This window comes from Ambystoma mexicanum, chromosome 4q (assembly GCF_040938575.1).
Source record: "Ambystoma mexicanum isolate Mex_15411 chromosome 4q, UKY_AmexF1_1, whole genome shotgun sequence".
In the NCBI taxonomy this organism is placed as follows: domain Eukaryota; kingdom Metazoa; phylum Chordata; class Amphibia; order Caudata; family Ambystomatidae; genus Ambystoma; species Ambystoma mexicanum.
The window spans coordinates 633,400,579-633,414,316 of NC_090928.1; the positions used below are offsets into that span (position 1 = coordinate 633,400,579).

The window sequence follows — 13,738 nt, forward strand, 5'->3', positions numbered from 1 at the left end:
GCTTCACGTTGCTTCAGTAATGTGTTTTCCTCACAGCTGGTTTCTCTGTAGTACGCTGTCTTCCGCTGCACGTACTCAACAGTTCTTCAGATTTTCCCCTGTTGGGGTGACTTATGCTTGCGGGCTTCCCTACTTGGCTGCACCTGCACTGACGATGGCTGGAGCTTTCTCTGCTGCGCCCCCGGCATAGATTCAAACTACTTCTTCTCCTGCTTCAACTTTACCATATCATGACCATGACTCTCCTAGCTGATTACTATCCAGGGATTTAAATATCCTGGTCAGGTGCTCTAATTGACGACTAAACCACACCTTTGGAATACTTCGTGAGGTCCTGCCGTTTGTTCCTGTCCGACTGAGGCCGTTAATCACGGCCTCGTTGGTTCTAAATTGGCTGGATTACTGTAACTCTCTGCTCCTGGCTCAACCTCTGTACCTCCTCCACCATCTGCAGCTCCTTCAAAACTATGCTGCACGCATCTGCACTGGTACCCCATATGGTGTTCATATTACTCCAGTGCGTCGATCTCTGCACTGGCTCCCGGTTATTCAGTGGGTTTGTTTAAAGTCATTTGTGATAGTGCATCGGGCGCTTTATGATTCGGGCGCTGAATACCTTCAGGAAAAATGTCAGTTTTATGTGCCTGCCCGTGAACTGCGGTCTATGCGTTCTTTCCTCCTTATAATTCCCTGCTACAAATTTGAGCGGGTGGGAGGCCGCTCCTTTTCAGTGGCAGCCGCTAAGCTGTGGAACTCCCCCTGTTCCTTTGAGTGCGACAAATAATCTTCTGGTCTTTCGTCGGCTGTTAAAAACTTATTTGTTTTAATAATTTTTTATTGTTAGTCAGTGTTCAAGTCTTCCGGTCTTTGTCTTTTTAGCACCAAGATGCTTCGGCAAGCGTGCGCCTTATAAAAGCAATTAACGTAACATAGCATTTGGATATTCACACTTCAGTTCACATGGCCGCTGAGCAGCACTTCTTCGTCCCAGTACTTTTGGCATTATGGACATTTGAGTTCTTAAATGAAAGATTAATATCAAGTTGTTCCAATTTACAGTAAACCATTGTCAATTCAGGAATTACAAGTGGAAGAGGGATGTAAAGAAATCTCTTCTGTATCCCGACATGAGTCACCTCCCCCGTGAAACCACCCCCAGGGACAGTTTCAGAAAGTGGCTGTCTTTCCCTGGCCATAGGAGACGAGGCCCACATTGGCTTCCAGTGATATTACTGGATTCATCACATGAGACACATTAGCTGAACTACGAACCAGGAGATTTAGCTGTGATCTTATCTGTTTGACATACCGACAGGTCTCCGAACAGAACAGTGTGGCAGCTAACAATTCCCTGCGGAGCCCGAAGAGTGCAGTGAGACGGCGCGTAGTCGATCTGTGTTTTTTAGGTCCTGAAGAAGGGGACAAGTAATTTACCTGTTTCACTGAAACCGGTCTATCGAATGATCTGTAGATATCCTTGATCAGCAAACTGGATACAGCATTAGACTTGGCAAGCCAATTGGGTAGATGTGCATAGTGGCAGACCCAGTGGGCTTTTTTGAATAAGTGTGGTACATACTCAGGAAGGGGGAGAATGAAATGCACAAATATCCCTGCCTGACTGTACCTTTTTAGCAGTTAATACATTGCTTCTATCAATAAGCAAGGTTTTTCTCGTTTTTTAGTGCAGTTTAGCTTTAGGGACTTCTTCTCTGACTATTCCTTTTAGATGGGAGTTTCATCAGCGTGACCCAAGGATAGCGGCTTGCACAAGGACACTAGAGTCCTTCTTGAGGGACTGTCACAGTTTAGAAATAGGATCTAATATTTTAGTGCTATGGCGGCATCCACCCTTTGTTGTGATACTTTGGCTACCCAACAGCTGGATTTCCCCCAAATGTAGAGGAGTTATTTCTATTTAGTAACCTATTGTGATTGTGCTCAATCCCAGACACCATGTGCTCTACCTCGTTTAAACAATCTCCATACTTATCCAACCTGTACTGCAGCAAATCCACCTTTGAGGAGAGCGAGTCCAACTTGGAGTCCATCCCGTCAATGCCAACCTTGAGATCCATTAGTATTGCCCTGATGTCAACCTCTGGCTACTGGGTCGCTGCACCAGGGACAGATTGCATCAGCTCCAGATCCCCCTTTTGGGGGAAGAACGTGGGGCGTCCTGGTGGATGAGCCCTCCTCAAAGGTAATTTTTTTTTGCAGTTTATCTGTCTACACTATTGTGGCACCCAAGGAACACAGCCAACAGACACCACAGGAGGGCCAGAGGAGACGGGGAGACCAAACAAAGCGACCCTCAAGCAAACAGAAGAAGGCAGGCAGATGCACCCCCAGATGGACGTCCACAGACTCAGTCCGCTCCACCTTTCAGCTGCCACCAGCACAGCAGGCCTCAAATCGAGAAAGGACTGCTTCCACAGGTAAAGAATGGCCCACCAGAAGCTGACCCCCCCTCTCCAAGCCGTCAGTCAGCACCACATGCGAGTATGTGGGAACAGGGGACCACATGGAGAAAACCAACAGCCAATGAAGCTAGAAATGAGGGCACCAGGTCGCCGGATCCGGGCGTGGCACAGCTGGCGGTTCTAAAGAGCGGGCAACCACAGGCCCCGGCAGGCACCTGCAAGGCTTAGAAATGGCTGCCGCCCAGAGGGAAAGGAGGGGGCCCAGCAGACGCCACACACCAACAGGAATGCTCCAGCCGGAGCAACCAACACCCCTGAACTACAAGATGGAGCAGCTGGCGGGCTCCTGAACAAAAGTAAACCAGAACATCCATTTAACACCAAAAAGCTTTTATTATGGACATAGCACTTCAGATGCATTAACCTTGAACATTCCATCCATTAAGCAGGATGCATTAACCTTGAACATTCTATTCATTAAGCAGCCCCAAGTGCATTCTTGGGTGTGGCTGCTAATGGATTGCCTTTGCACGTGCTCACTCTCTAGGAGTGGCAGGGTGTGGCTTGTAAGCCGGCCCTAATGGTCGTACCCACATCTCAGCTATATAACATGCCCCGATCCTCAAGACAGACGCTTCGCATTATTCTGCACTTGCAAGCAGCGTAACACTCACTGTCTCCTGAGGTCAGACTTACCTTTGAAGATCCTGCTTCCTGGACATTCTGCTTCCTGACAGCATACTTACCAACTGGGGGAAGCTGTTCTTACCTGTACATCCCTTCAGGCGAACCAAGTATTCATCTTTACACTTTTCGGATCTCCGAAACCTTCATCTTGGCACCGCAGCACGACATGCTCCATCGTCTACAGCAGCGCCTGCAAGGAAAAACAGAAGAGAAGGCTAGACATCGAAAAAAACAGTTTAAGGTTGTGCTTCGCCATACTTTGCGCTTTTCCTTAAACCATCACTTACCTGCTGTCAAACATTGCGGTAGCATCCATCTTCCTTCTATCCGGCTGTGTCTCGCGTCTCACAGCTGCATTGAGGCCTCATTTCCATCTAAGGGAAGAACACAGAAGAGAGACATTATTGCAGGCATAAATAGGAGCAACATATAAAGACATTAAACAGAACGAACAGCATCACAAGAGCTCAAGAAAGACTTACCAATCATAAGGAGAAGCATAGTCGCAGCTGGACTGGACTAATCCTTATCAGGGATCAGTGAAGGAACTAGATCCCATTCGACACATCCCCTGCCAGAAGTAGCAGGACAATGAGCTTATCTTCCATAATTCACAAGTAAGCTTTATGGGCCGGCGTATGCTCACAGAAACTGTACTTTGGGGTGAAGGGTTCGAGAGGTACAACAATCACAGATTGGCGCACTCACACACTGTTATCTCCACGCAGGAGCAGTATCACCACGTACCAATGCTCACAGCTTTTCTACTGAGGGAGAAGCCTGAAGAGGGTGATCCAAGTTCAGGGAGGGCTGCAACCGTGCCCCAATGCCTCCGCAGAGATCAGGTGAGCGTAACAGAGCACCATTCCAAGTTGATCTCCAGTTGGCGAATGCAGCAGGACAGTCAGTGTCAAAATACAGAAAAAGGGGAAGAGAGGTCGACACTCTCCCCACGAACCACAGAAGCTCAATGAAGTCGACCCTCCCACCTTGGTTGGCACAGGTACCTGGTAGAGTGAACAGGACACCACATGGCAGCCAGTGGGGGGAAGAGGGTTAGGGAGAGGTTGTGGACAGGGTGGGGGAATTTAGGAACACCGGATAAAGGGTGAGGAAAAACCTAGTATGGATAGGACTGGGGACGTAACAGGAAAAAACCCTACACTGCCTGATACCTTGTAACCTCCTCAATGGGTCTTGTCCTTGTCTCTGACATACTCTCTTTGCACACCTTGATATATTTACCACATACTTCTGTAGTACACCTTGGTACATGTACCTTATTCACACTCTGACATGAACATTATGCATAGCAAGCAGGATGGAACATACAATTGGGAATAATCCCACAATGAAAGACATAACACATGGCCCCCCAAGGGCTAGCATGTAGCAACACTTATAAAAAACGAACATGAAAAGCAGATGAACATGGAAACATAAGCCTTCTGGCCATTCACCCTTTCAGCCCAAAGTTTCTTATGAACCAAAACTCTTAATATCAGCACTTGACCACCAAACGCCTGGGAGGAGGGGCCTTATGCATGCGTGCCCACATGAATGAATGTTCATACATCAAATACAGCTAAATCCATCCATCCAACGTAATGGATTATGCCATTGGACCCCTGAACCCAAGCGGAGACTAGAGGAGTATCATGCTGCCTTCTCCGAACCTGGCCCCGCACACAGCCAATGACAACTGTTCGTGAGCTTAAAGAAAATGCTGTGCACAGTTACACATTTCCACTTATCTTAAGTCCGGGAGGCTCTGAAGCCCTCCCCGACGCAATATGGGAAAGCTCGTTGCAGCCGCAGCCTCTTCACCTACGATGCAACTCACAATCGCGCCCGCCGCGGCTGCTGCTTCCACAAGTCCATCAGGCTCCTTCGTTCCGCCGACATGGAGCTCCACACAAAATAAACCACACCTGCCGTGCGGCCCTAATAAACCGTTACTCATCAAGATCAGCTGGCCACACGTGTGCACGACGGATGACTACTCAATCCTCCGAGGTCCTGCTGGGAAATGTAGTTTTTATTGTATCATTCCCTATCTATCCAGTTTCTGGCACCGCCTGAGTCCCTGCCACCCACTCCAACTCTTATTCCTGACATTCGGTCATCTTCTGGCCCCCAGCCAAGAAGCAAGGGCCAGCCGCCACCAGTCGAGGCCAGGCCACCTCCGCTACAGGTCCCTCCTCACTGTGCGTTCATGCAGTGCTCTTCCGCACCACCAGGCAACCTGGCCAGGCCCACGGACCGCCACTCCAACTATCCAACCAATCTGACACCGACACGCAGGAGCAGACTGCTCCCTGGAGGCTACGATCGTGAGCCACCCCACTGCTACAGTTGCCGTCTCAGCCTCCCTCCGCGCCCCTTCACACTGACCCCGCCTCGGCCAAATGCTGCCTCCTACCCAACAGATCTGTCGCCTCCTCTCGTGCAACTAGAACACTGCTCGTGGCTGCGTGACTTCAGACCCCCCCCCCCTAACCCCCAGGCATCTTCATGTACCAACGGGCCACCACCGTGCTTCGATTTAACAGGATTTCTGTGAGCTGACAGACGGAGCTCATAGAGTCCACGATTCCTGAACAGGCACTCCAGCGCCACTTGCATAGTGTAAGGAAGGCATGGTATCAAACAGTAAAGTCAGACACAAGTGATTACAGTGCAAGGGTGTTTATTGGACTTCAGTGGGTTGGTCTTACCTAAATCTAAGGATGGGAGCAAGCTACGACCATCAAATATTAATAACGCAGTCTTAGTCGAGTCTCTGTCAAAATAAAAGGGCCTAAATACAAAAGGGCGTGGGACAGTTGTCTTTGCAAAAAGAAAAGTGTTCAAGAAATAATATGTCGGGACGGTTGAGCAGTTGGTTTCCCTTCCCCACGTTTTCAGCATGGCACAAGGCAGCACATTGGATCTTTGCACTCACTCTGCCTTCTCTGCCACGAGGATACAGTTCAAAACCTAGGTATCAGAGCCTTCTCACACAGCCTCTTTTCCAATAATAGTCTTACTACAGAGGGCCTGTCGTAACAAATATTAAAGTTCTACTCTTATCAGGGTTTTCACATGCACAAGTTCTCGCTTCCAGTGTTCATCATGGGTCTTGCTCCTTCAGGCTTGGACCTCCGTTTTACCACAATGTTCACAGTTAATCTCCCTTGTTCCGGCTCGGACCATGGATCTCCCTTGTTTGTGCTCGGATCATAGATCTCCCTTGTTTGGGCTTGGATCCCTTTAGCACAACATTCACATTTGGGCTCCCTCGTTCGGGCTCGGACCATGTAATCTCACTTTCTACGGTTTCCTCTTGATATCAAAATCAAAGGCTTTTGAATGTGCAATGGGTTTTGCTTAAACCGTTGCAGGACCACTTCATTCACTTCACACAATGTTCTGATCAATCTTCTACTTTTGTTTCTACCACTTCTTGGTGGGATACCTTACAGAGACCTTCAATTGAGCACATTCACGGTGCCGGACCACTCTGTCAACATTATCATATATTTACTTCTCAAGTTCAAACGTTATCAGCAGTTTAGCTTTACTTGCGTCTTTCATAACACTGAGTGTTTTCGTGGGCCGGATCGGTGGCGGCATCCCGAAGATCGGGCAGGATGATCGGTGGGCCAGCTGCCTGCAAAACGGTGCTCCCTGAACGCACTGCCCTGTGAGGGGAATGCTTCCCCATTGGGGAGACACCTTTGGTGCTTGTGGCGGCAAACGGCTGAGGAGCAGTGGGGACCCATGGGGACTGCCTACTGTGGCGGGTCTGCCGCTGGAGTTCGAAGCTCGCAGCCGGTGTTGAGGCAGCTAGTCAGAGAAGGGCGGTCCCCGGATGCGCCACTGGAGGCGTAGCTGCCGAGCCCCACAAGCTGGCAGGGGCCGCTAACAAGGCTGGTGGAGGCAGACCTGCAGACGCTAAGTAAGGCTGCCGGTGCTGGGAGAGCCCAGGCTGCGGTGGTGACTGACGAGGCTCAAGACCTTCTGGGTACCAAGTCGCCCCCCTGGGCTCCGGGGGTGGCCGCCGTGGAGGAGAGACGGGCACTCGGAAGCTTCCCCCTCGGCCAGTACTGGGGAGTTCTCTGGGCATGCTCCCGGCTGCCAGGCAAACAAACTGAGGCCTATAGGTGGGGGAGTGGATGCCGGGGGAGCAGATTATTCATTTGGGCTGTCTCGCATGGCGAAGCAAAACACACTGGCATATTGACTGACCGTAATGATTAAAGCAGCTCCGCCTGGCCTTCCCCTGCCATGCTGCATGGTAAATTTATCTGGCCTCGCACATAACACACACTGCTCCTGACTGTGTGGGCAGCAGCCGGCTCCTTCCTTGGTGACCATAAAAGAATCCTCAGTGGCTATTGACCGGGATGATGAACTTTTATGCAACTACAGCCGAAAACTCCTGAGGCTCTACGATCCATGCTGCAGGTGTGATGTATTAGCCCATACTGGATATCTGTGAGTCTGCGGCCGTCTCTTGTGAAGGGGGGCGGGGGGGACCCGGGGGAACTGCTCTCCAGCTGGGAAAACCTATGTAGACTCTGATGTCTGCTTGGAGACAGGGGTGTAGATAGCTCCCCGAATACCTACGGCTGCTGCAGGAGCACAAGCTCAGTAGTGCACCTGGCAGGGACAGCCAGTAATATAAAGGAGAGGCAGACACAGTGGTGGGGCATTCCTGGAAACTTCAGCGTGGACCCCCTGGCTCGATGCTACTATGACAGCTAAGACACTTAAGCAGGGGAAACAGGGAGATATTGCTGCAACCTGCTGATGAAAACAAGCGCACTGAGGTGGTTACCGCCCAGATTCATGGAGCTGATTCCCCCCCGCGCTGTCATGATTCCTGCCCCTCATGTCCACAGCCCTCCAAGACGTCAGGCTGGAGCCAGGCCACGATCACCTACATGGCCCTCAAGGGCCTCTCCATCCCTCCAAAGACCCACTTGGAGTCAGACTTGGCACTTGTGGCACCAGACTCACTCACTCCCATAGGATAACATTGGGGATTGGACTTGTAGTGAATTGATGGGGACAAGATGGATGCCCCCACATATTTCATTTCCCAGAACTGCATGTGCGGTCTAGTCTTTTGGGTGTGGTTCAGCCCAGAGACACCTGGGGTACCCAGAGACTATTTAAGCCACACCCAGGCTGAGAAACATGCTTTGCGTTTTCTGCACCTGCAGCGTGACACTCACCGTGTTCGGATCGGTCTCCAGTAGGCCTGCATCTTTCTTCTGCGCTCAGCTCCTGCAAGAACAAGAACACTGTTAGGAACAGCCTTACCTTGCAGCGCTTCTGCCAATCATTCATCGCTCCTTCTGTTCTGCGGGCATCTTCGGCGGTGTCATTAGTAAGCATTCTGCAAATCTTTGCTTATTTTTAAATACTGTACGAGTTTCAAACACTTAACTGAATCCCAGCCGCTCTGGGGGAACTCTGTCTCTGGAACTTCTCATCCATCTGCAAGAGGGAAAGGACACTCCAGGTTAGCGTGGAAACATCTAGAGGCGCCGCATACCGCGCTTACCCACTGCATTTGTTCTTCATAACCAGCATCCACGCTGAAAACGTCGCTGCACCTAAAAGACACAGAAAAAGAACTCAGTTCAATGTAAACACGAAAGGGGTGCATCACGCATTGCGCTTCACTCACCTTCAGCGCTACTCATCTCAGCAGCACGCCGCCATCCCCGGACGCTGGCCATCATCTAAGGAAGGAAAGGAACAAAGTTAGAGAACTGTTCAAAAGACTCATTATACTTACCTGTTGGACTCTTGCCAGTGACGTAACTAGGCAGCAACGAACCCGCATCAATCAACACGCCCCTGCGCTGAAAGCAGGATGGAGAGCACACTATCCAAGAAAACAAGGTGAGCTGTGGATCAAAGGGAAGGGTTGGACCCCAGGGAAGAAGGGGTTCAAGCACACAGAGACAATAGGGAGTTAAACACTACCAATCCTGTGTTTCAGGCCCAGTCTCCAGTCGAATAGCCTCCAGGGAAGGGTTTGAGGTCGTAAGAGGTCAGAACAGGCTGAGTGATGTCCCAGTGGATACCAGGTGAGCGTTACACGCCCCTCACCCCCCCCCCCCTCCTCACAGCCATACTGGCGCAAATGACTACGAAAGCAGATCTCCAGGAGCTGATGGCGGAAATACGCAAAGGAAATTCACAAGAGCACTGAAGAACACTTGCACAAGATCCTTGCCCTAGACAAAAGAGTGACTTAGTCTGAGCAGAGGGTTTTGGAGATGGAGGACACATTGTGTGAGCAATCTTATGAGGTGGGTGAGTGCTCTAACAGACTGGAGGTCTTGGAGATGCGATGCGCGGCCCTGGAAGACAAGCAGGAGGATGGGAAGAACCGCTCCCGCAGGAATAACATCCAGATTTTAGGAGTTTCTGAGGGGATAAGAGATGTCGAGCTCCCAGGATTTGTGGCAGACCTGTTTCGATCTTTATTGAAGCTACCAGAGGAGACGACCATCGAACTAGACAGAACTCATCGCACTAGGTCCAGGATCTATTCGGCCCCAGACCGGCCCCCAGATGTTCTCACAAGGGTCCCTTTTCTACCCTGGTGAAAGAGCGCATAATGTCAGCTGCTCGGCCCTTAGCAAGCATTCCTTTCCGAAACATGTCGATCTCACTGTTTCAGGATCTGGCCTCCACAACCTTGTCAAAGCGAAGAGCGTTTCATCCAGTGGCTGAGTGGCTGCGCAATAAGGGGATCCCTTACAGATGGGGTTTCCAACTGCGCTCCATTTTGTATACTAGGACAGGCAATGGATCATCCGAACAATGAAAGAGGCCAAAGGCATAATGAATCCAGGGGAGGCTAAGGGGAGCACGCCTGAGGCTAATGGGTTGGGCCGGGTTGATGGGCCTGTACATCACAGAAGTGGATGAAAATGGGGACGGAGAGGAGGCTGAAGGCTCCTGTCAGGAAGACCTGAAAGGCTCCACGGGTCCACAGGAAAGTTAGTGTCAACCTGAGGAGTGGGATAGGCTTGTTCTGTTTGTGAGGTTTGGTGCCCAGGTTCGGGCAATGCCATGAGAAGGGTCGAGGGAAAGGGTGGCGCAGGGGAAGGGGGTATGTTATTTACAGGTGTTCTGTTGCCTTCCAAATAAGTTTCCTGTTGGATTGAGTTATGTTATGTTAAAGGTACTTGCATGCGCACAGATGAACAACTCCTTCGTGTGAGCTCCGTCCCGAGGTCCCAGAAAAGTGGATTGAGCCCCCACTTGAGACCCCCCACCCCTTAAGTACGCTCGACGGAATGGTGTGGGAGAGGATGACTACCATGACATGAAAAAAAATCCTGCGAAAATCGTGCAAGTATTCGAGGAGAAACACCGAAAGTCCCGATCGCCGGCTTAACTGCACAATGCACGTGAAATCCAGAAGACTACGGAGGCGACTGGAAACTTGTACGGGGATAGGAAGCTGGAGGGAAGCTGGAAAACGACGTGGAGCGGGAACAGGCGATCACAAGCAACCAATATCAAACGCAACATGGCCCGTCTACGCGGTGAGTTGAATCCACCCCCGGACTGCAACACTACGCGGCCCTGGCCCTCTCAGCCCTATCGCAGCCCATAGCGGTGCTGCTTAAACACACCCGGCACTCCGCGCAGAGTCAGCCACGTCCAACCGGACCCATCGTGAGAATCGGCATTAGACCCCAGACGAGAACAACACTATTAGAGCGGTTGCGAGGACAGAGTGACCGCACCCCCGCATCTGGAAGGAGGGATTTCGCAAGTACCCCCAGCCAACATAAAAAATATCATACTATAATGGAGGCCTCGCAAGTGAAAACACATGGAATATACGGCAGGAGACATAAGATAAGCCGTAGGCACTCTATGAACCTTGCGTATTAATTGGAATTGAAAGAGGTGAGGCATTGAACGAAAGTAAAGACCGTAATAAGCTCATATACGCGTGGAACTACGCAGGATCCACCAACAGAGAGCAACACCCCTCAGAAAATTAGAAGACAGATGGAGACCAAATTCAGAGAAATCAAGAGTGCGAACGCTCCCTGTGACCCAGTAATTGGCGCTCCTCACCCAGTGGCACATATCTCAGGACGGACAACAAGAGACGTGGAAACCTGGGGCGTGTGCAGCCTCACATACTCTCCTGGTGGTCGTAGCACCCAAACTTGAGAAGCGGCATCAGGCTTCTTGAACGAGGTGTATGAATGCGAAACAGAAGCTAGCCACCTATGCTTACAACTCGACTGCTTCCCACCCCACCGACCCCAGGATGGCTTCCACGTCGACTCTGGGTGCCGAAACTGCCGCCACGAAAAGGGACATAGCGACGCCACTGACTGAAATAAAAAATGAGTGCCAGTATTGGCGGCAAAATTGACAAGCTCACGCAACGGCTGGATAAAATAGAAGACAGGGTTGAAGGAGTGGAAAACAACCAAGCCTCAATAGAACTGGCTCACAGAATAACGAGTCTAGAGGAGAGAGAAGAGGAAATCAAGCTTAAGATGGACAATTTGGAAAATCGAGAGAGAAGGAATAACCTTCGCATTTTCGGAATCCCAGAGCAGGACGGGGAGACGGAGGCAGACCTTAAAACAACGCTTCACAATATTATCAAACTTCTAGTAACAGATGACGACATTGATGATCCCAAAACTGAACGCATCCATAGAGCAGGTGGCCCGCCTGGGGGCCCAAGGTCAGTACTTGCGCGGTTCCACCGCTACCAAGATAAGACCAGAGTCATTGAGAAAGCGAGGAGTGGAGGCACCATCATCCTAGGGGGAGCGTAAATAACAATCTATCAGGATCCCTCCTCCCTGACCTTGGCTCTCAGGAAAATGTGTAGACCCCTCACAAAGTGGCTGAAAGAACGAGATACCCGATACAGATGGGGATACCACTTCTTCCTCTCCTTTGAACCCGAAGGCACAAGGATCAGACTGAACTCAGAAAAAGATATTAAAACATGCATATCGGATTTGCTTGGAACACAGGCCCATGGAGAAGATCGACGGGAATCTGCAATAGAGGGGAGGGCATGGCATACCCAAGGCGTAAAAGGGTGAAAGGGTCGAGGAAATATTGTAGAGGCAACGTATCAACGGATGGTGGCGACTGAATTTCAATAACCATGGAATGTTTGACATATTTGTCGCTTGATAATGATGAGCATGTACATTGTCTGGGGTAAGATTTCAATGACTGAACTGGAACTCCAAGAAGATACCAAAGAGGGAAAGATGGGGGCTCAATTAGTAATTTGTTGTATTATTTTTTGTACAGGGACCGTGAGGTAACGGTCCCCACTAGTGGTTCGGGGCCGGGACAGTTTTGTCAACTGAAACCGGTCGAACGCCACCACATGGAGGGCGGGGGGGGGGGCGACAGGAAGGGGAACACGACCTAAGGGGAAAACTGGAGAATGGACAAGTGCAGAATACCGAATGCATAAAAGTGTCACGTGGCTACCTGAAATTAGAACAAGTCGGCGGAAACTAATGAATGATGTGAATAATATCGGACTATATAAAGATGGGCGCCGTTGAATCCCAAAGCAGGGGCTCCATAAGGGTGGGAACGCTCAATGTCAAGAGATCACTGGTCTATAGGGAATTTCGTCGCACAAAAATTGACGACGAAGGAGACCAATTACATGAAAGGTGATGAGAGGCCCGTACTGGGGACACGAAGTGGAATAGAATTCTGGTGCTCGGGCCCATTGAGGAAGGGGGGTGTGGGAATTCTCATTAGGAAAGGAATCGATTTCAATATTGCCAAGACCTGGTCAGACATGGAGGGCCGCGCTTTACTAGTGACGGGAACCATTGGAAACGTGTCCATCACAATTGCCACAATTTACGCCCCTAATGTGAACCAGATGAGATTTCTTGCTAAAAAAATCCCCAAAATCATGTTAGAATCCTCTGGACATGTCATCTTGGGATGGGATTTCAACATATGGGCCGACCCCACACTAGACCGCAAAACTACGAACCCCACACCACAAGACACTACCAGCCAGCCAAACACTAGTTATGCCGAAATGATGAATCTGTATTGTATGGTTGATGTATGGAGACAAATGCACCCCAATGAGAAAGCCTATACGTTCTTTTCACCCCCACACAATACCTTTACTCGCATTGATTACATTTACTTCACCAAAGAAGTCCACAATCACTCTACACACCATCAATGTCCTCTGGGAGCATCTCCCGCTTAAAAATGGAAAATGGAGGTGTAACGAAACCCTGTGGAAAGACCCTGTCTTCCAGACAGAGTTGGAAACCGAAATTACCAAATACTTTAGAATTAATAACACAGGTGAGGTCTCCAAGCAAGGTGTTTGGGATGCGGGGAAAGCAACTTGGATAGGTATCCTTATAAGAGAGGGTGCTCGGAAAAAAAGAGAGAGAACATTGATTGAATACAGAATTAGAGAGGAAATCCACCGGCTTGATAAAGAGGCGAAAGAGGGGGACCCCCCAGACCAGAGCAGGATAGATGAGGCAAGGAAGAAAAGAGGAACTCCGCCTTCTAGAACATGATCAAATCACCCGCAAACTCCTGCTATTAAAGCAAAGGTTCTATGA

General features: G+C 50.1%; 1 protein-coding gene across 2 annotated transcripts in view; it reads left to right on the forward strand.

Annotated features, from left to right (window-relative positions):
* VPS54 (VPS54 subunit of GARP complex) overlaps window positions 1-13,738 on the forward strand; it is a 2,536,401-nt gene that overhangs the window by 836,656 nt on the left and 1,686,007 nt on the right. The window lies entirely within an intron of this gene.